Source organism: Crocuta crocuta, unplaced genomic scaffold (assembly GCF_008692635.1).
Source record: "Crocuta crocuta isolate KB4526 unplaced genomic scaffold, BGI_CrCroc_1.0 scaffold176, whole genome shotgun sequence".
In the NCBI taxonomy this organism is placed as follows: Eukaryota; Metazoa; Chordata; class Mammalia; order Carnivora; family Hyaenidae; genus Crocuta; species Crocuta crocuta.
This window is the reverse complement of record NW_027531905.1, coordinates 4,973,705-4,993,058: the sequence shown is the minus strand read 5'-3', so window position 1 is coordinate 4,993,058 and position 19,354 is coordinate 4,973,705. Positions and strand designations below refer to the sequence as shown.

Here is a 19,354-nt window from a genome sequence, read left to right as displayed (position 1 = left end):
ACCTTCTCTCTTGTCCTTGTGCTTGCTACTTCATATCATTCTAAGTGAAGAAAAATGAAAAATTTTAGCATGATTTCCACTGCTTATATGGTGCAGCCACTGTTAGATGTAAATGTAAGAGCATTTGAGGGGTGCCTGGATAGGTCAGTTGGTTAAGCATCCAACTTCGGCTCAGATCTCATGGCTTGTGAGATAGAGCCTTGCGTCGGGCTCTGCGCTGACAGCTCAGAGCCTGGAGCCTGCTTTGAATTCTGTCTCTGTCTCTGCCCCTCCCCAGCTCATGCTCTGCCTCTCTGTCTCTCTCTCTCCATCAGGAATAAGCATAAACAACAAACAATTTAAGGGCATTTGACACATCTGCAGAATTACTGAAATCACACACTTCATATTTTGTAATTTGTACATACCTACGTGTATTGTTCTTACCAGAATGTGGAAACACTGTTCAAAACTAACCACTTTTAAAAAAAATTATTTTACATTTATTTATTTTTGAGAGACCGAGACAGAGCACAAGTAGGGGAGGGACACAGAGAGAGGGAGACACAGAATCCGAAGCAGGCTCCAGGCTCTGAGCTGTCAGCACAAAGCCTGATGCGGGGCTGGAACCCACAAACTGTGAGATCATGACCTGAGCTGAAGTCGGATGCTTAACAGACTGAGCCACCCAGGCGCCCCCCCCTTCTTTTAAAGTTTATTTATTTACTTAGAATCACAGACAACCTCTGTGCTCTCAGTACAGAGCCAAACATGAGGCTTGAACTGGATCTCAATCTAATAAACTGTGAGATCATGACCTAAGTGGAAACCAAGAGTCGGATGCTTAACCGACTGAGCCACCCAGGCACCCCCTTAACTCACTACTTTATTTCACTTCTTGATACGTGCATTCTCTCAGGCTTTGTCTTACAGAAGGAAGGGCTGGCTTTAAGGAAGGACTGAAAGGAAAATGAACCACGGGTTGCCCTATCTCTCCTTTTCCTTCTATGCCGTTATTTTCAGTGTACCTTGTTGGCTAATACTGGGAAGTAATAGGAGGAAGAGGGTATGCTAGGATTCTTTGGTTGTTTGTATTTCTTAGAGAGACGTTGCTTTGTTTCTGTGTGCAAAGCCAGTTGTGATTCCTTTGAATGGAAAGCGTGGCTTCTGGGAGCTGTCAGCATCCACCCACCTGCTCACTTGGTTGTATTTGTAACACAGCTACCTTGAGCTAGTCTTGCTGATCTCCCATGCATCATGAATCTACAGAAATTCGGTGCTCTGAGGCATTGTAAACTCTGTAAGAATGGCAGCCACACATATTAAACGGGATCGCCTCTGCTCACACATATGCTCCATTGCCCCATATATAGACCTTACTTATAAAACAGAAGTTCAGAGTTGAATTAAGAATCTCGAGGGGCGCCTGGGTGGTTCAGTCGGTCAAGTGCCCGACTTTGGCTCAGGTCACGATCTCACAGTTTGTGGGTTTGAGCCCCGCATCAGGCTCTGTGCTGAACGTTTGCTCAGAGCCTGGTGCTGCTTCGGATTCCGTGTCTCCTTCTCTCTCTGCCCCCCCTCCCACCACACTCTGTCTCACTCTGTCTCTCAAAAATAAATGTAAAAAAAAATTTTTTTTAAAGAATCTTGGGGTGCCTAGGTGGCTCAGTTGGTTAAGCATCCAACTTTGGCACAGATCATAATCTCACAGTTTGTGCTTTAGAGCCCTGCATTGGGCTCTGTGCTGTCAGNCCTCCCCCCTCCCCCCCAACACCCATTAGTCCTTAGTTTGTTCTCAGCATTCAGGAGCCTCTCATGGTTTGCCTCCCTCCCTCTCCCCCACCATTTTTCCCCTTCTCCTCCCCCATGGTCCTCCGTTAAGTTCCTCCTAATCCTCCTATACATGCAAACATATGGTATCTGTCCTTCTCTGCCTGACTTATTTCGAAGAGCACACTCTTAAGCCTATTTGCGTCTGGTCTTGAAGACTCCCCTTCATCATCAAAGTTTGTAACGGGTCAGCTTTGTGTCTGGTATCCTAGGGCCCCTCTCCTTGCTATCATCACGGGTGTTTTTGCCTTTCATACATTTTTTTGAATCCCTCTCCATTGCTTCCGCCATTGTCTTGGTTTACATCCCAGTCAGCTCTGATGCAGACCCTGTGTGTCTAAATGAGATGTCTCTCCCGATTGGATGAGGGCCTCCGAATGTGGGTTGTTTGGAAGCTGGTGGTGTGGGCAGTGCAAGAATTCACCTGAGGCAGAACAGAGGCGGGGTGTCTGATGGGCCTGTCTGTATTCAGCCAGGGGGCCGCTGGGGCCCTTCCTACATTCCACTGTTCAAGTCTATTTGCCTAACAGTGGTCTCTACAAACCCCGCAGCTCGTTTCTTCCCTGTATTCTCCCTGCCAGACAGAGCTTCAAAATAAGCCTTTGGTTTGAGGCCACCCTGCCTGCCCTACTTGACCTCCCTTGAGGTTGGCAGGAGGTTTTAACGGTAAGACTGGTGGTCTTTAAAAAAAAATTTTTTTTTAATGTTTTATTTCTGAGAGAGAGAGAGAGAGAGAGAGAGAGACAGCGTGAGCAGGGGATGGGCAGAGAGAGAGGGAGACACAGAATCTGAAGCAGGCTCCAGGCTCTGAGCTGTCAGCATAGAGCCCGACGCGGGGCTCGAACTCACAAACTGAGATCATGACCTGAGCCAAAGTCAGAGCCTAACCGACTGAGCCACCCAGGCGCCCCTCGACTGGTGGTCTTTTTATGGCAAGACTACATGGAGACAGGTTTGGTTTGACCTACACAGTATTGAAACAAATTTAAGGCACTAAAAGTTTGGGAGATTTCACCTAATTGAAATGCAGATTTTAAAAACAGGCAATCTGGCTGCTCTGGCTCTTGTTTCCTCGCGTTGGGCTGAGGCCCTTAGAGAACAGGGGGACCCGTGGATTTGGGAAGGAAGACGTTTGGATTTACTTTTAGGGCAGATTGACTCTTTATTTTGGCAAAATCATCACTTTGACTTAATGTAAATTTAAAACCAGCATCTCTCTGTTGTTCTCAGGGAAAGCTGACCTTGTAGTGTGAGAAATTAAGTTCTCCACCTTCATAATGAAACTTGAATGCATGCTTTATAGTAGCCCTTGGTTACTTTTTTAGGAGAAATGTTTCTTAGGTGTCACCTGGTCCGTGTCACCACTGGTCACCTTGTGACCTCATCTGATGTTGACCTCTTCCTCCAGGCTTGTCTCCCCTCTCCCGCCGTGCTGAGACCCCCGCTCCGCCCCTCTAGACCGCTTTACGTCCACCTCTCCTTTTCCTGCTTCGCCTATTGCTCTGCTCTGTGCTTGAACCCTCCCTCCCTTCTCTTTCCTCCAGGCCCAGCTGAAGCTGTTCAGGAAACTTCGGTTGCCGAGAGCCTCCGTGAGAGCTCAGCCCTCGAACTCTACCGGAAGCAGGTAATTAAAATTTGGGATTTTTAAATGCTTGAGCACCGAGTGGGTGGTGCGTTCAGGTGTTTTTGAGGGTCTGTTCCAGTCTGGCGATTTTGAGACGCTCTATTTCGTCCAATGCGTGTGCCTACTTACTGCCAGTCCTTTGGTGTCTAGTTGTGTTGTGAAATTGTGCTTTGGGAAAGGGGCTTTATTTGCACCGTCTCAGTGAATTAGGGCAGCGCTGGCATTGTCGCCATTTGACAGACGAGGAACCAGTTTTCTCCAAAACTGACACTCCAGATAGCTTATCCTTGCTCTAGGCTGATTTCTTCAGATAGATTGTATACTTGTGAAGGCCATGACAGTGCCTTTGTCGCAGGCTTTTATCTCGTATCCTGCTATCAGCAGTAAATGTTTCCATGACAAGAGAAATGGTTTACTCAGCCAGTATGCACCAAGGCCAGCCTAGGCCGCATGGGGGTGGATACAGAAGAGATCAAGTAGGAAAGATGGGTGTCTATCAGTTACCCTGAAAGGTGTGCCTCCGACCTGTGCACAAAAAGTTTAGGGTTTTGGATATTGGGCTTTGAAGTTAGATGGGTCTCGCTGTGTCTGTGTCTGTTTCCTCATTTGTGAAATGGGGGTGATCATAGCTTGTCATCTGTACCACCGGTTTTCAGCTGGGGTGATTTTGCCCCGTAGGAGCCAGGAAACATTTCTCATGTTACAGCAGGGGCTGGAGGGAGGACTGATGTCCAGTGACTAGAGTCCAGATGATGCCGGTGAACACCCTTCAACGCAAGGGCTGTGACCAGGAGGTACAGGCGCACGCTGACAGGTGGTGCTACAGGTGAGAAACCCTGACTTGCAGGTTTGTGAAGATGGAGCCCGATCATATTGCCATCTCAAAGACTGTCAAATCAGCCTTGAGGACGGTGAATCCCGAAAGGCTCCCTGTCAGCGGCATCTGTGATACTTGAGGAGGAAAACCCTTGTTATAAGGATTTCATGCTCTCCTGTTTAGAGACTCAACCGGAGAATGTTTGTGTTACACCGTGTACTAACGTGAGCTGGCTGCGTTTATCGGAGCTGTAAAAACAATGGTTAATTTTTAGGGTGTTCCTGGTAAACTTCCTGCTCGCTTAACTAGTTTGTTCTGTGGAGCTAATTTTGGTGTGTGGGTTTAAGTCCTCTCTCTGGTGGAAACCGTTCTGGTTAACGGGTTTCCAAAATCCACGTTGGCAAGTGGGATGTGAAAAGCTTTTGTTTTCACATCAAGAAGCCTCGTGTTTTTCTAGCCCTAGATTTAAAACAAAGCCACGCTTCCTCGTGTTTACTGCCTTACCTGCCCCCTGCACCATATTTGGGTATTGGTGGGAGCAGTTCAGAGGGTTGCTGGATTTCCATCAATTGTTTGTTGTGGACTTGAAGGGGAGACGGTTATTTAAATCTTTTGTAACTATAAAATAGGCACCTTTTGGAGGATTTTAGTAGTATAGAACAACCATAAAGACACAGTTAAAAAGAAAGATCATCAGTAATCCTACCATACGAAGTTACAGCTACAGTTGCTGTGTTTCTTTACATTTTTCCCCATATTTGAAATATTTTGAGTATGCGATTTGTGTCTCCCTTTATTTTATTTAACATTTTATTTGCCCTTCCCCACCCTACAAAAATAACTGTAAATATTATCCTTTTTTTAAAAAAAATTCTTTTATCTTTGTTTATTTTTGAGAGAGAGGGAGACACAGAATCCACAGCAGGCTCCAGGCTCTGAGCTGTCAGTGCAGAACCCGATGTGGGGCTCGAACTCACGATCCATAAGATCATGGCCTGAGTGGAAGTTGGACGCTTAACTGACTGAGTCTCCCTGGTGACCCCAGATCATTTTTATCTTTGTCATAGATGACCGGAAGTAGAATCAAAAGATGTGCGTGCATATGAGTGTCTTGGTTGATCCTGCTATTGGGTGCCAAAAAAAGTTTGTACTAAGTTTTGCCGCCATTAGCGGAATGATGTTCTCATTTTAATAATATTTGGCAATTTTCCAGGAGGAAAGATTATTATTTTTCTTTTTTTGATGTTAACGAGATCAAATATGTTTATATGACTGTTGACTGTATTTCCTGTTAAACTTCCTGAACTTTGTCCACCTACTATATTATTTATTATTGAGAATTAGTATTTTTCTTGTTTGCCATAAACTATGTGTTTCACTTAACCCTTATTTACTTTCTCTCATTGTTATGACAAATATTTTGACTTTTTTTTCCTCTAATTTTCTGTTTGGTTTGTCTTTCAATTTTGTTTTAGTCACATAGAAATAAAAAAATTTTATGTAGTCCAATCTTGATTTTCTTTTTCACTGTCTTTAACGTTCCTTTGTCTATACTGAAATGAACTTTTTTCTATTCTGGAAGTCATTACAATGAGTTGTCAGTGTTTTAAAATTCTGTCCCCACTATAGACCACTGTAGAGTTTCTTAATGAGGATAAATGGGCTCCAAGAGCTTGGTCTAATATGGGCACTCATTGTGTGCCATGGAAAACTCTCCACGTCTCTGTGTGGGGGTGGGTATGTGTGAGTAGGGTAAGTTGATGACAAAGGTTGAGGCTCATCTTGGGCCATGGCTTGTTTGGTTTTGTTTTAATTTCCTTTCTCACAGGGTGGAAGTGAGCCTTCCCGAAGGCAGGGGCTGCCACAGATTGCCACCCGGCTGCGCATGGGGCAGCTTGCCAAGCAAACCGTGGCTGTGCCTGGCACAGAGCTGGCCCACAACAATTACTGTGTTTGTCTAGTACCCAAGAAGGTATACTGAGCACAGACTGGCCAAGTCCCCTCCACTCCTTACCCCTTAAGTCTCATTCTGTTTGGTTCAGGCTCTTTGTTGCTCAGCTTTATCAAGGTAAGTAACTCCCTGCCCTGTGTGGGGCTCCCCAGGTACAGTTCACCAGATGAAGCTTGAAGAGAAAAGTAAACGGGGCGCCTGGGTGGCTCAGTTGGTTGAGCATCCGGCTTTGGCTCAGGTCCTGATCTTGTGGTCCATGGGTTCAAGCCCTGTCTCGGGCTCTGTGCTGACAGCTCAGAACCTGGAGCCTGCTCCAGATTCTGTGTCTCCCTCTCACGCTGCCCCTCCCACACTCACTTTCTGACTCTCTGTCTCAAAAATAAATAAAAGTTAAAAAAAAAATTAAAAAACAGGAAATCATAACAAATAGTGTTTACTTCTTTTGCACAGTGTTTTCACTACGGCTATTTTATATGCTTCTCACCTCAACCTTATGAGGTTAAGTACTATTTTCATCTCCATTAATTTGGAGGAAACCACCACTCAATAGAAGCATAATTAAAATCTAGAGCTTCTGACTCCAGAGCCGATCCTCTGTGCTTCGGAAACAGTTCTGTCACTATAATTTCTGTCACTATAATAATCAAGTTGTGATTTCTTGGTGGTGCTATTGGGCAGCAGGTAGCAGCAACTTTAGGTTTTGGAATTAGGCATATCTTGGATGGAATCCCAAGAGAGTCAAGTCTTAATATTGTGACTTTGTTTCTTGCCCAGCCTGAGTCTTGGTTTTCTTGTCTGTAAATGGAAACAGCAATGTCTACCTTGCAGGGATATTAGAAACTCTAAATTGACATGATATACACGAGCCACCTAGCACAGTACCTGGCTCACTCATTGTGGGAGCTTGGCATTGATTGCTTCCTGGTCTCAAAGCTCAAAATGCTACTGCTCTTTTTTGTTAACATTTCAGAATAACTGGCAAATCTGCTCAGACTTGTGAAATTTTAGTAATTATATTTCAGTGCAAGAAACATTTGCTTATCTGGCCTGCTTATTTTCTTGTTGAGTAGATGTTCTTCTCTGATGTGGATGTCACCTGCCTCTTTGAAATCCGTCTGCCAGGAGAACTTGGTGATGAATCTCTGGCTTAGGCCCGTACTCACAGCCAAGTCAAAACATGTTTTGTCTACATGTTTATGTAAAAAGCACGGACCGGTGTTTGGAAGGGCCATAAACCCAGTCATTCCTTTACACATAGTTGAGATTTTTGGCATCTTTCATGGAGTTGTTACTTGTCCCCAGTATTATAAACATTTAGGTAACAAAGTAGTCTTAATAAAAAGAGTCGTAGAAAATCACGAGAAAAGAGAAAGTTGCTAAGTAACTCGGGAGACCAGTTAAATAAATCTCATTTTTTCAGACCATATATAAAACAAGCTGGATTTGACTGGTCCTTGTACGAGATTTTGTGATCCACATAAAAAGCCTCCAGTAATATTATTAAATTATTTCTGTCTAAAGAGTTTCACCATGAGGATTGTCTTGCCAGTTAACTTCTATTGTATGTTTATTCAAACTTTTTGTTTTTAATAAATGGAGCCAAGTAATTACAAAAGGTTAGCTTAGAGTTGTATTATAATCTAATACAGTCTTGTTTCTTTGGAGTTAAAGATATGCCCTTTGGCAATCTTCTTTAAAGTGTTTCTTGGATCTTTTTTTTTTTTTTTTTGTTCCTGAAGCCACAGTTACATTTTCAATAATACACCCTCTTAGTATTGGGAAGGGGAAAGGTTAATGTGGATAGGGCCTTAGTGGGTTAATAACTAACCTTCTTGTTCTTATTCTGGGAAATTTAAATCTGTTGTCCCGTGTTTTTTCCATTCCCCTCATCGCCCATGGTAGGAATGGGGAGACAAAGATGGGAGAGCCTCTTTTTAATGTAATTTATATAGGTTACATAAATTAGAGTCCTGAATTAGTTGCATTTTTATGTAATTCATGCCATATGTATATGCTTTACAAAACACATGGATACAGTTAAGTATCAATGATTAAGTGAAATTTACGTGATTTCTAAGTTCTCTCCTATGTCTAGAGTTCAAGGATCAAAGTGAGTGCACTGTTGGCCAAATCTCATGACTATTGCAAAGTGAGTGTAGAATGTTGTAAAATGCTACGCTCCATGTTAATGGTCAGTAGGCAGTTGTGTTCCTAAAATTCCAGGCCCAGTGTTTGATTTCTTAATTTGTAGCTGGGGTGGACATTTGGGGGCAGAGGCGGGAGTGTTGATAATGGTGGAGAGTAGATTAAGGCTGGAAGAATAAAATTGGTGCTGATGTGACTATTAATTAACAGGATGCAAAGGACTAAAGACTGTGCTTTGTGATTGCCAGATAACAATCCAGTTGGGGCAGCCCTGAGCCCATCTCTTCAGCCAGATCGTTTTGGCACCAGCGCTTTGAAACAAAGCCCGAGAACCCAGCGAGTTTTACCAGGCATTCCTTGTTGCTGGCTGGCTGGCTTATGGAGTAAATAGAGTAATTAGGTCTCATTAGCACTCCCACAAGCTGTAATGCATCCACCTGAGGCAGAGAGACTTCTATTCCTGAAAACTGAAAATCCCCATCTGATCTCTTCAGTACGAGCATTTTTGCATTGCAGAAACAGAATGCCAACTTGGCAAGAATAAAATCCACCAAGTGTCTCAAATGACAGTAGCAAATCCTACTGACCAGGGTGGAAGGCTTTGCTAAGAACAAAGACTGTGTCTGAGAAATTGGTGAGCCTTATAAAGCCTTTTCTTCTCTTTCAGACCCCTCTTGTGTATTCCACGGATGTGAACCAGGTTAGTTAGAAATATTGAACCCTTGTGGTCATATAACTTGACCTCCTTAGCCTCTTGGGAGCTGGACATTAGAAGTTGTGCTGCCAACAGAGTGTCTGCATTGTTTCAAGTCCTTGAGAAAGAGAGACCTCAGAGGGTGGTTTGCGGCCCTGTTGAGGGCCACCTGCTGTTGGTAATCCTTGTTCCTCTCGAAGAGATCTTTAATTATGAAGGTGGGAGCCAGAAAGGCCGATGGAGGAGGGAGACCGTCTTGGGGCTTTGCACACAGTCCTGGAGAAATAAACAGAAAAATTACAAACGGGTAGATTTTGTAGGAAGGGATCATGAACGAAGAATCTAGCAATCTGATCCCAACATTGATCAGGTGTGTGATCCCGGGTAAGGCACTTACTCATAAAAGTGAGGTAATAATCCCAACCCTGCCCTCACAGGGAGAGCTGTGAGGGTCAAATGAGACGATGTGTAAAAAGCTATAAAACATTAAGCAGGAGTGTGATTTTAAGTTGAGATTTTCATATGGAGTACATTATCTACATTTCTAACCTTCTGAACCCAAACCTTTGGTGATAAGATACAGACACTGAGCAGGTACCTGCTTTTGCTCTGACTTCTACTTTTGTGACATCCCTAATGCCGTCCCGGGTCACCTGCACTGGGCGAGGGCCCTAGTGACTGGTAGCTAGTTCCTCAGGGCTTTCTGGAAAGTGGTACTGCCTCCTGGGCAATGCTGTGGCAGTAAGTAGTTCTTGATTCTTGCTCAAGTCTTTCTGCAGTCTGCTTTCTTGGGGATGCAGTAAATACTACAAAGTCGTCACTACTCTGTCAGCTCTAAGAGTTGTTCTCTGTTATTAAAAGTTTGAAATACTGAGCATAAAGTGTTTAGGACTTAATGTCATTCTTACATGTAGAACTGTTCCTTTTAAGCAGCTTTAGGATGATTTCCTAGGACGTGAGGCTAGGAAGCACATATGTCTTATGTGGGGAGGGACGTACTCCACTGGCCAAGGTTGCAAACATCAGACCTGGCATCCCGTGCTCTCGTGTCAGTTTCAGTGCCACATGATGTTGTGATGTGCAAGTCACTAGCCTGGCAGTGTCTTACCTTCTTTACTTGTGAACCCGTGATGTTCCTGGGCATTATTTAACTACTGTCCCTGTTTTTTTATTTTTGGTGTTAAAAATTTTTTTAAATGTTTTATTTATTTCTGAAAGAGAGAGAGACAGCGTGAGTGGGGGAGGGGCAGAGAGAGAGGGAGACACAGAATCTGAAGCCGGCTCCAGGCTCTGAGCTGTCAGCACAGAGCCCAACGCAGGGCTCGAACTCATGAGCATGAGATTATGACCTGAGCCGAAGTCGGACGGTTAACCGACTGAGCTACCCAGGCTCCCCAGCTACTGTCCCCGTTGACTGCATTGGAAAAGTGATCAGGATTGATGATCAAAACGTTCGTAATTACTCAAGTCACATATTTTTCAAAGATTGTTTTCGGCCTTCGATGGACTTCTGATAGCGTGTCATGATGGAACATGCCTAGGACCTGTAAGTTGCGGCACTTAGGAAACAGCCTGTCTTCGATGAGGTACACTGGAAGCATGCTGAGCCCAGGAGTTGGGTGCTGAGGGATTTTAGGGGTGAGTAAAAGGCAAGTAGGATTTAGTGGAGGAGAAGCTGACCAGCAATGCGGTCGTAACGGAGGCCCCAGTTGCCCTTAAGGGGAGCTCTCCAGTTGGGATGGCCCAGTGGTCTCAAGAGCGGGACCTGTGTATCCCTGAATCCGCCCATTGCTGGCAGCTGGCCACGCCTTCTGGTGGCTTAAGCTTGAGTGAGGCGGTGGCCTGCAGCTGGCTGGGGGCTTTCCCTGTGAGCTGTCAGCAGCCAGGGAGGGGTGCAATGGGATCTAAAAATGGGGCCGGGTGGAGGGGTGCTGCCTGGGTGGCTCAGTCGGTTAAGCATTTGACTCTTGATTTCGGCTCAGGTCGTGATGTCACAGTTTCGTGAGTTTGAGCTCCCTGTTGGGCTCTGTGCTGGCAGTGCGGAGCCTGCTTGGGATGCTCTCTCTATTTCTCTATGCCCTCTCCCCCACTTGTGCTGTCTCTGTCTCTCTCAGAATAAACAAAAGTTTTAAAAACGGGGTTTGAGTGGAGCACACCAGTGTCCACTCCCCTGTCCCAAAGAATCTAACCCCTTAAACAAACAAACAAACAGTAATAGAGAACACCAAAATCTCAGCATGTACGGTAAGTCTCTTTATCTGCAAAGTTAGAAAGCTTGGGTCCCATAACAACTGAGGTCATACCCTTTTGTTAATGATAAATCAACAGATCTCTAGCCTTTCAGAAAGCTTTGAGATACTTGGGTAATACTTACACCTGGTGATGGTGCAGCTGGCGCCAGCTTCTGTATGTGTGACATGGCTGGTCCGTGATTAATTTTTCCCAAATATGAATTACTGCATGTTTAGGATATTAATTATATGTGTGCATAAATGAATTTGTCTCTGGCATATTTAACTCAAGTTGAATTTCCGGACTTGGTGGGTCATCACCTCAAATGTCAGGCAAGCTGGTTAAGACACACAAGCCATCAAACCTGGAACTTTCCAGGGGGCCATAAGGATAGAGGGGAAGTATGGGGGAGTATAGCTTCTGTCGAAGTTCTGGTCATCTGATAGGCCATTTCAGTATGCTTGAGGATGCTGATTTAGGAGTTCTATCGCCAAAGGGTAAGTTAATAGGCTTTGAAGAAATGAATCAGTTTTCTGGCATTTCCAAAAGCCAGTTGTACTCTGCAAGTATCTGCAACTGTCTGGCATGGTTTGTGGTGTCAGTGGGAGGGTAAGCAAGGGTAAAGTCCTGCATTGTTTCCAACCTCGGATTAAGTCATATCTGCAAAAGTGACCATGGTTCTTCATCATTTTTTATCTTCTAGTGAGGGAAGGAGGCGCTGGGTGCTGCTAGCCCATCATCTCAGTCGTTTCAATGTGCCGTGGGGCCCTGAGGTAGGGAAGGCTGATGATTTGGGGCTGGCACAGAGCAAAGGTGTATGTTCTGACTAGTAGATGTCACTTCCCAGGGAGTCCCTGTCAGCTCCAACGTAACCCTTGCATCCTTTGCCTGGCCGCTCAGGACCTCTCTGTAATGTGAGTCGTGCAAGATGTTACTAACTGTTTGTTTCTATTACAGGTGTAGTGGAGAGAGACCTAGGTCAGTGTTCCGTATTCAGAAACCGAACAACTCCAGCTGCCTTGGTGATAGGTTCTGTACTAGACCCACATCTCACTTCTGTACTAGACACACATCCCTCATTGGAGGGATGTGGCGATTTGGTGATTGTGCATCAAGTAGATGATCTGTGAGCCCGTTTATTATCTGGAAATGGGAGACGGCATAACATAGACTTTCAAGGTTTCCTCAGAGGAGAAGGAAATTAACGTGGCATAGTAACTGTGCTGCACAGGAAGGGCTCAGGTGAGTCGGTCGAACACGAGCACTGTGTCATCTTGAACTCTCCACTTGGATGGTCTTTCTCAGTGTGGCCCCTAGAGCCTCGGGTGCTCGGACAGTGCAAGGTGCAGGCAAGGCAGGTAATAATGCGGTCCGTGTCTTTCTCTGGCTTTTCCGTCTTTCTAACGTGCCTACACACGTGCATTGGCATTCTGGAAAGTTCAGACGGGGAGTCTCCAGCTACGACTTTTCGTTGTGACTCACATCTGCAAAGGATGAATCAAGAAGAGTTTCTTTGCCAAGAAGTGTGGTACTGTGTGGGGAGAAATAACTGTTGTTGGAAGAGAAACTTGGAAGAACCAGAATTTAAACAAAGACAAAGATGGAGGACGCCTCTCAGGAAAAGGGGAAACCAGAGGCGATCCGGAGGGTGTTGCCTGGAGCTGTGGGAAATAAGTCAGGAAAAAGAAATGGAAACAGGTCAAACAGAAAACGTTGCCGATTCAGGCTGGCTGGAGACTGAGGACCGAGGCAGCGCCAAGGGGCTTGGAACCCTCCTCCACAGGGAACTGTGCCCCCATCCACCTGCTTCTGCCTCTATTCGCCCAGAGCAGGAGGGTCGGACACCGGTCTGGGGAGGATGCTGTTCAGCTGTTTTGAAGGCAAGACCTCGAATTGCGGGGCGTCTTGCTTCCATCTCTGGCTGATGGTGTATCACCTCCCTGAGAGAGAGGACATAGTGGTGAAGGGCACGGGCTTTGGGACCACACAGACTTCTACCACTTACTAAGGTGTGACTTGAACTTGAGGCCTCAGAAAACAGGAATATGGATGAAGTTGGTTGTATTTCATGGGGTTATCATGAAGGGTTCATAGGAGCATAATGAAGTAAGGGCTTAAAACTGTTGTTACATGTCAGGAGTTGTTAGGAGATTTGTAAAAGGCACCTTCCTACACTCTCTGGCCCACCGTCACGCTCTGAACCTGAGCTTGGTCTCTGCGAGGAATTAGACACTACCAAGGCTCCGGTGGGTTATTCAGAGCAGCTGCAGGTCCTTGCCAAGGGCTCTGGATGTCTGCACACTGCCCCTCCTGAGAGTTCCTGTACTGCAACCCCTTGATGTTTCCGAGAGGTCGCTCCAGCAGGGGCTTCCACGCGCGCGCTGACTTGGAATGGGTCTGGGCCCTGTTTTTAAATCCCCATGGATAATGGGTGCTCTGGCAAATGTATGTAACTCTTCATTCGCCTCCTCAGCATCTTTTGCACACAGGCACTGGGCCCAGCAGGGTGCAGAACGCAGTGGTGTGCCAGGGCTGCCTGCTGTGTGTTCAGGGTTTGCACACTTATGTTTTTGTGCCTTCCCGCAGCACTGAGAGAGCAAGGTGATATTACCAGTTCCACAGAGATGAAGTAACTTGTTCAAGATCAGAGATAATATCCAAGTTCACTGAATGTAAGACACATCCAATTTCAGCACTGTTGGAATGTGAAAACAAAACTTTTTTAAATTAATGAAATGTAAACAGAAGATCCCAGATGCTCATTCTTGCCTAATTTCAAAGCTTATGTTGTTGTTTTTTTCCTCCCATCATACCCAAGAACTTGCTGTTGATCTGGTTGATGGAAATAAAACAAACACAGATACAAGGACAGCTAATGTGTTAGGACTTGAAAGGCAGCAGTAATAATAGTTGATGTTTATGAGCTGCCTGTGATGGGGCAGCGCTTTTATGTGCTCTAATGCATGAGAGCATTGGACTCTTCACAATTACTCTGAGGTGGGTACTGTTACATTGCCTTTTTCACAAACAAGACAACTGAGATGGGTACTTTTTTTAAAGTTTATTTATTTGGAGAGAGAGAGAAAACAAACCAATGGGGTAAGTGGGGGGACAGAGGACCCAAAGCAGGCTCCCTGCTGACAGCAGAGAGCCGGATGCCGGGCTTGAACCCATGAACTGTGAGATCATGACCTGAGCTGAAGTTGGATACCCGACTGACTGAGCCACCCAGGCGCCCCATGATAGTTACTCTTATTGCCACTCAAATGAGAAAACTGACACACAGAAAGGTCATATGGCTAGTTCTAAAAATAAATTCCATAACCTCGTGCTTAAGACTACAGGTTTATTTGTAATCATGACAGATCTGGTGAAGGTTCCGGAAGAGTATGATCTGATAGGAGGCTGCTCATTGTCCTCTAGGAGCATGTCACCTGGGCCTGCAGTTGAGAAGAATTCCCAAAGAGGGCGACTGGCCCCTGCAGAGGGAGGATGTCTGTCTCTCCATCCCTAGTGCTGTGACCCTAAAAATAATCATGGTCACCGTAGGTTATGGACCCCTGTTAGTACCATCTCTCTAAACCTGGCATTAGCTAGAAGGAACTGGCTTTATTTATAATTTCTGTCCTTTCCACTTCCCGAGAGCAGCTGACATGGTTTAAAGGGAATGATGTAGATTGGACAGTTGTTTGGGAGGAAGGCTGCATCGAAGGTCTTGCAGATCTGAACAGTAGGGGAAAAAATACTCTTTCATGACACTGTGTAACTGAAATCACTTAGAGGTGAACAGCTGAGTATTCTTTTTACAGCTTTTATGTTCTGCCTTCTCAGGCCCTGGCAGAGCCCCATCTGGGTTCACGCGCTGGCTGGCCAAAATGTCTGTGGCAGCTCAACTACTTGGCTTTTCACTAGTCCCTAATTCTTTTAATGGAATTAGTGATTTTTATCTCAAGTTGACGTGTTGCTAAAGGATGTGACGATTGTGTGTCGAGCTGTTATCTAGAAATAAAGCAGAATACTTTTTATTTATTGATTTTTAGAGCACACGTGCAAGTGTGGGAGATGGATGGGATGAGGGGGGAGAGAGAGAGTGAGAGAGACTATCCTGAGCAGGCTCCACTCTGAGCGTCACACGGGGCTCGATTCCACGACTCCGGGACCACAACGTGAGCCAAAATCAAGTGTAGGATTTTTAACCGGCTGAGCCACCCAGGCACCTCTATAGCAGAATATTTTTAACTGGATAGAATTTTTTGTAACTTAAATTTTGACAGAGTCTGGACCATAAGTAGACAGATATGAGAAGACATTGAAGGAGGCTATAGAACATAGAATCCTGATTGCTGAGTAGCAGACTGCATTTGAGGTGTGTGTCTGCTTTCTCAGGAATGTCTGACCCACAGTTTCCTTATCTTTAGAACAAAGGAGTGGGTAGGATATTCCTGAACTTCTCTAAAATTCTTTTGACTCAGACAGTTCTTATCCTAACATGGCTTTTGTTCTAATTCACCAGGGTGCCTGCCTAACAGCAAATGTTGAATTTGTTGGCCTCTGACTTCTGTTGTCAGCAAGTTGAAATAGGTGGTGTTTTTATTTTATTTTTAATTAAAAACATTTAAAAATGTTTATTTATGTATTTATTTTTGAGACCGAGCATGCAAGTGAGTGGGGGAGGTGCAGGGAGAGGGGACATAGAATCCAAAGCAGGATCCAGGCTCTGACCTCTCAGCACAGAGCCTGATGGTGGGGCTCAAACCCATGAACTGTGAGATCATGGCCTGAACTGAAATCAGTTGCTTAACCAACTGAGGCACCTAGGTGTCCCTGGATGGTGTCATTTATTTTATTTTATTTTTCCAATTTATGTTTGAGAGAGAGAGAGAGAGAGAGAGAGAGAGAGAATGAGAATGAGTGGGGGAGGGGCAGAGAGAGAGGGAGAAACAGGACCTGAAGCAGGCTTCAGGTTATGAACTTTTAGAACAGAGCGCAATGTGGGCCTCGAGCCCATTGACTGTGATCACGGCCTGAGCCGAAGTTCGACGCTTAACCGACTGAGCCACAATTCACATCACCTGCAGATCTCATTTCAAAGGCAGAGAACATTTTCCTTCCCCATCTTTCGGGTAGACAGACCTATTGTTAATGAGAGAACTGAACTGCGGTTGGTTTTGGGTCAAGATGCCCTTTTGCTGTGTTAATCCTTGACACTCCTCCCCAGAGTGAGCGTCTAGCTGAGCAGTTCTTAACTGCAGTCAGGAACACTGACCCTGTGTATAGGTTTATTGGAGGGACGCCCGGAGCAGAGAACGACTGTTTGGGTTGCTTTGAGAGATGCCCAGCTGTGGGATAGAACATCAAGGTTGGGCCTAAGGCTCCGAGGGGGCTGAAGATGGGGGAGGAAAAATGCATTTATATTCAGCCCACGGTACCAGGGGTGGGATTCTAGTGGTGCCTCCAAGTCCCTGTCTCACAGGGGTAAAAGGCCCTTCTTTCCTCTGGCTGAGGGCTGTCTGGTAACACTGAACTTCATATGCTGTGGCATGGCCCTGGTCGCCGCCCTGGGTGGGGCGCTGGGGGACATTGAAAATAAAGATGAACTTGGACTTCCAGTGATATGAAGAGAGCAGAACTTCAAGTGGGTGACTGACAAGTCTGATCTTGCCCTCAATAATGCTGCCTCTATCATCACTCAGTCCAGCTGGGCTGGGGACTGTGCTCCGCTGGGCCCTGTGTGAATGCTGTTTTGTGCACTGCTGTGTCCAGCCTTTTCTGGCTTCCTGCTGTCTTAAGTGTCCAGAGGACAAAGGCCGTTGGCTTCCCTGCTGGATAACCCGTCTGCTTACGTGAGGTGAGGTCAGATCAGCCTGCAGGAACCCAGGAGTGCTCAGTAAAGCTTTCTCTCTGTGGATGTCACCAAAATGCGGGAGGAGATGTGTTGGAAAAGTCCCTGGTGCTTGATGAGTTCTCTGCAAGGAGCCTTCGTGGTATGTGGCGAACTCTCCAGGGGTAACGGGTTTCCTATGAATTGGTGATCTGTGAGCCGAATAAAAAACAGTTCGTGTCCGCAGAGTTTATCCGTGGTAAGGAAAAGGTCCTTCCGAAAGTACATTGATCACTTTGGGCCTTATGCTCAGGGACTCTGCCTGCACCACCCCAGAGAGTGCCATTCACATCCTTCATAGTGCTGGCCCTTGTTTGATTCCCTTAGTAGTTCTCCATACGTTTGAGAACATTTTTGGGGAGATCCTCTGTTGGCATAGGGAGATGGAACTGGCTGTGGCCCAAAATCAAGTACTTACTACTTTTCCTCCCCTTTCCAGGTCTTCAAATTGAATGACTAGAGAATGCTTTCTGAATCATACGTGTTATTTATTTAGTGAGTTATTTATTTAAGTGTTTATTTATTTTGAGGAGGGAGAGGAGAAGAGAGAGCATCCCAAGCAGGCTCCACGCTGTCAGTGCAGAGCCTGATCCAGGGCTCAAACTCAACAACTGTGATCATGAGTGACCCGAGCTGAAATCAAGAGTCAGGTTCTCAAATGACTGAACCACCCAGGCGTCCCATGAAGTATGAGTGTTATTTGAAAAACTAACTAAAGAGGCAATTGGTAAGCAGCTCTTGCTTGTGCCTCGGATAAACCTGCTGTTCATAGAATTGAACAGGGCACAAGAAGGTGACTTTTGGGAACGCCAGCTTTTCAACAAATTTGATACCAAGAGTATTTAACAATTCCCATCTGGTTAACACTAGAGAGTGCTTTGAGGTGTATTAATAGTAAATTACTTAAAACTGGCTACATAGCTGGCAGTTCTGTTAAGACTTCTGTCCCGGGGCGCCTGGGTGGCTCAGTCGGTTGAGCATCGACTTCGGCTCAGGTCATGATCTCACGGTTTGTGGGTTCGAGCCCCACGTCGGGCTCTGTGCTGACAGCTAGCTCAGAGCCTGGAACCTGCTTCAGATTCTGTGTCTCCCTCTCTCTTTGAACCTCCCCTGTTCACACTTTCTCCTTCTCTCTCAAAAATAAATAAAACATTAAAAAAAAAAAAAAGACTTCTGTCCCTTTCTGGAGCTAACAAATAGCCCGGTATAATCAAGAGCACTGTAGCAGAGGCATCTTATGCTGGTTGAGGTAGCTGTCATGCTTGGTCCAACAAAAATGGCTTTAAACTAACTATTCCTTCCTCACACATTGCCATTCACCAGATTTCTCAGCCTGGTGAAGCTGTTCGTTCTCTTGCTTTAGGAAAAGTGGTATTTTCTTTGGTAAAGAAAGATGTGCATTAGGAGGAAATGATTTGGTATTACGAAGTGCTCACCACAGAGTTTTTACTCAGCATTTTTTTTATCAGTCGTTAGGAGTGGTGGGTGAAACAAAGCTGGGAGAGACCACTGGTGACAGAGTTCAGAAAATAATCCTTATGACATGGTGAAGTGAAGCTGATGTTATTTTAATTCACAGGGCTATATGTTATGTTGTGAATTTATATTTAAAAAAGCACCTAAAGGGGCGCCAGGGTGGCTCAGTCCATTCAGCGTTTGACTCTTGATTTCAACTCAGGTCATCGTTTCATGGTTCGTGAGTTTGAGCCCTGCGTCAGGCTCTGTGCTCTCAGAGCCTGCTTGGGATTCTCTCTCTCCCTATCTCTCTGCCACTCCCCTGCTTATGTGCATTCTCACTCTCTCTCTCAAAAATAAATAAACATTAGGAAAAAAAATCAGCTAAAAATGAAGATGACTTGGTTTGACAGAGGCTTCTTTGGGGCTGTCGCTGAGCACAGGTGTGATGCTGTGGTCATGGAGAGTTAAGGAAAGTTAGCCTTTACCACGTTTAGCAGATTTAATGTAATTAGTGTCCAGTTTCCTGGAGAGCACATTCCCTTTGTGCTCTGTGTTGCAGATTCTAGTGCTAGACCCCATACACTCCATTTTAAGGAATGTTGCCAAATTGGAAGGTTGCCAGTTTTGGGGTGGGGAGATAGTATGACTGGAGATCTGGAAATTGTGACCTATTAGGAATGGTTTGAAGAACTGGAATTTGATGTCTTAGGAAGTTAAAAGAGACAGGACTGCTGCTCTAAAGC

At 45.4% G+C, this 19,354-nt stretch overlaps 1 protein-coding gene across 9 annotated transcripts in view; it reads left to right on the top strand.

Moving 5' to 3' along the window:
• The window catches only part of PPFIBP1 (PPFIB scaffold protein 1), a 174,919-nt gene that overhangs the window by 11,169 nt on the left and 144,396 nt on the right, over nt 1–19,354 (top strand). For all 9 annotated transcript variants that reach the window (XM_077774553.1, XM_077774549.1, XM_077774555.1 and 6 more), the window contains exon 2: nt 3,354–3,433. The gene's annotated coding sequence lies outside the window, so the exon portion shown is untranslated. The remainder of the gene's footprint in view (nt 1–3,353; nt 3,434–19,354) is intronic.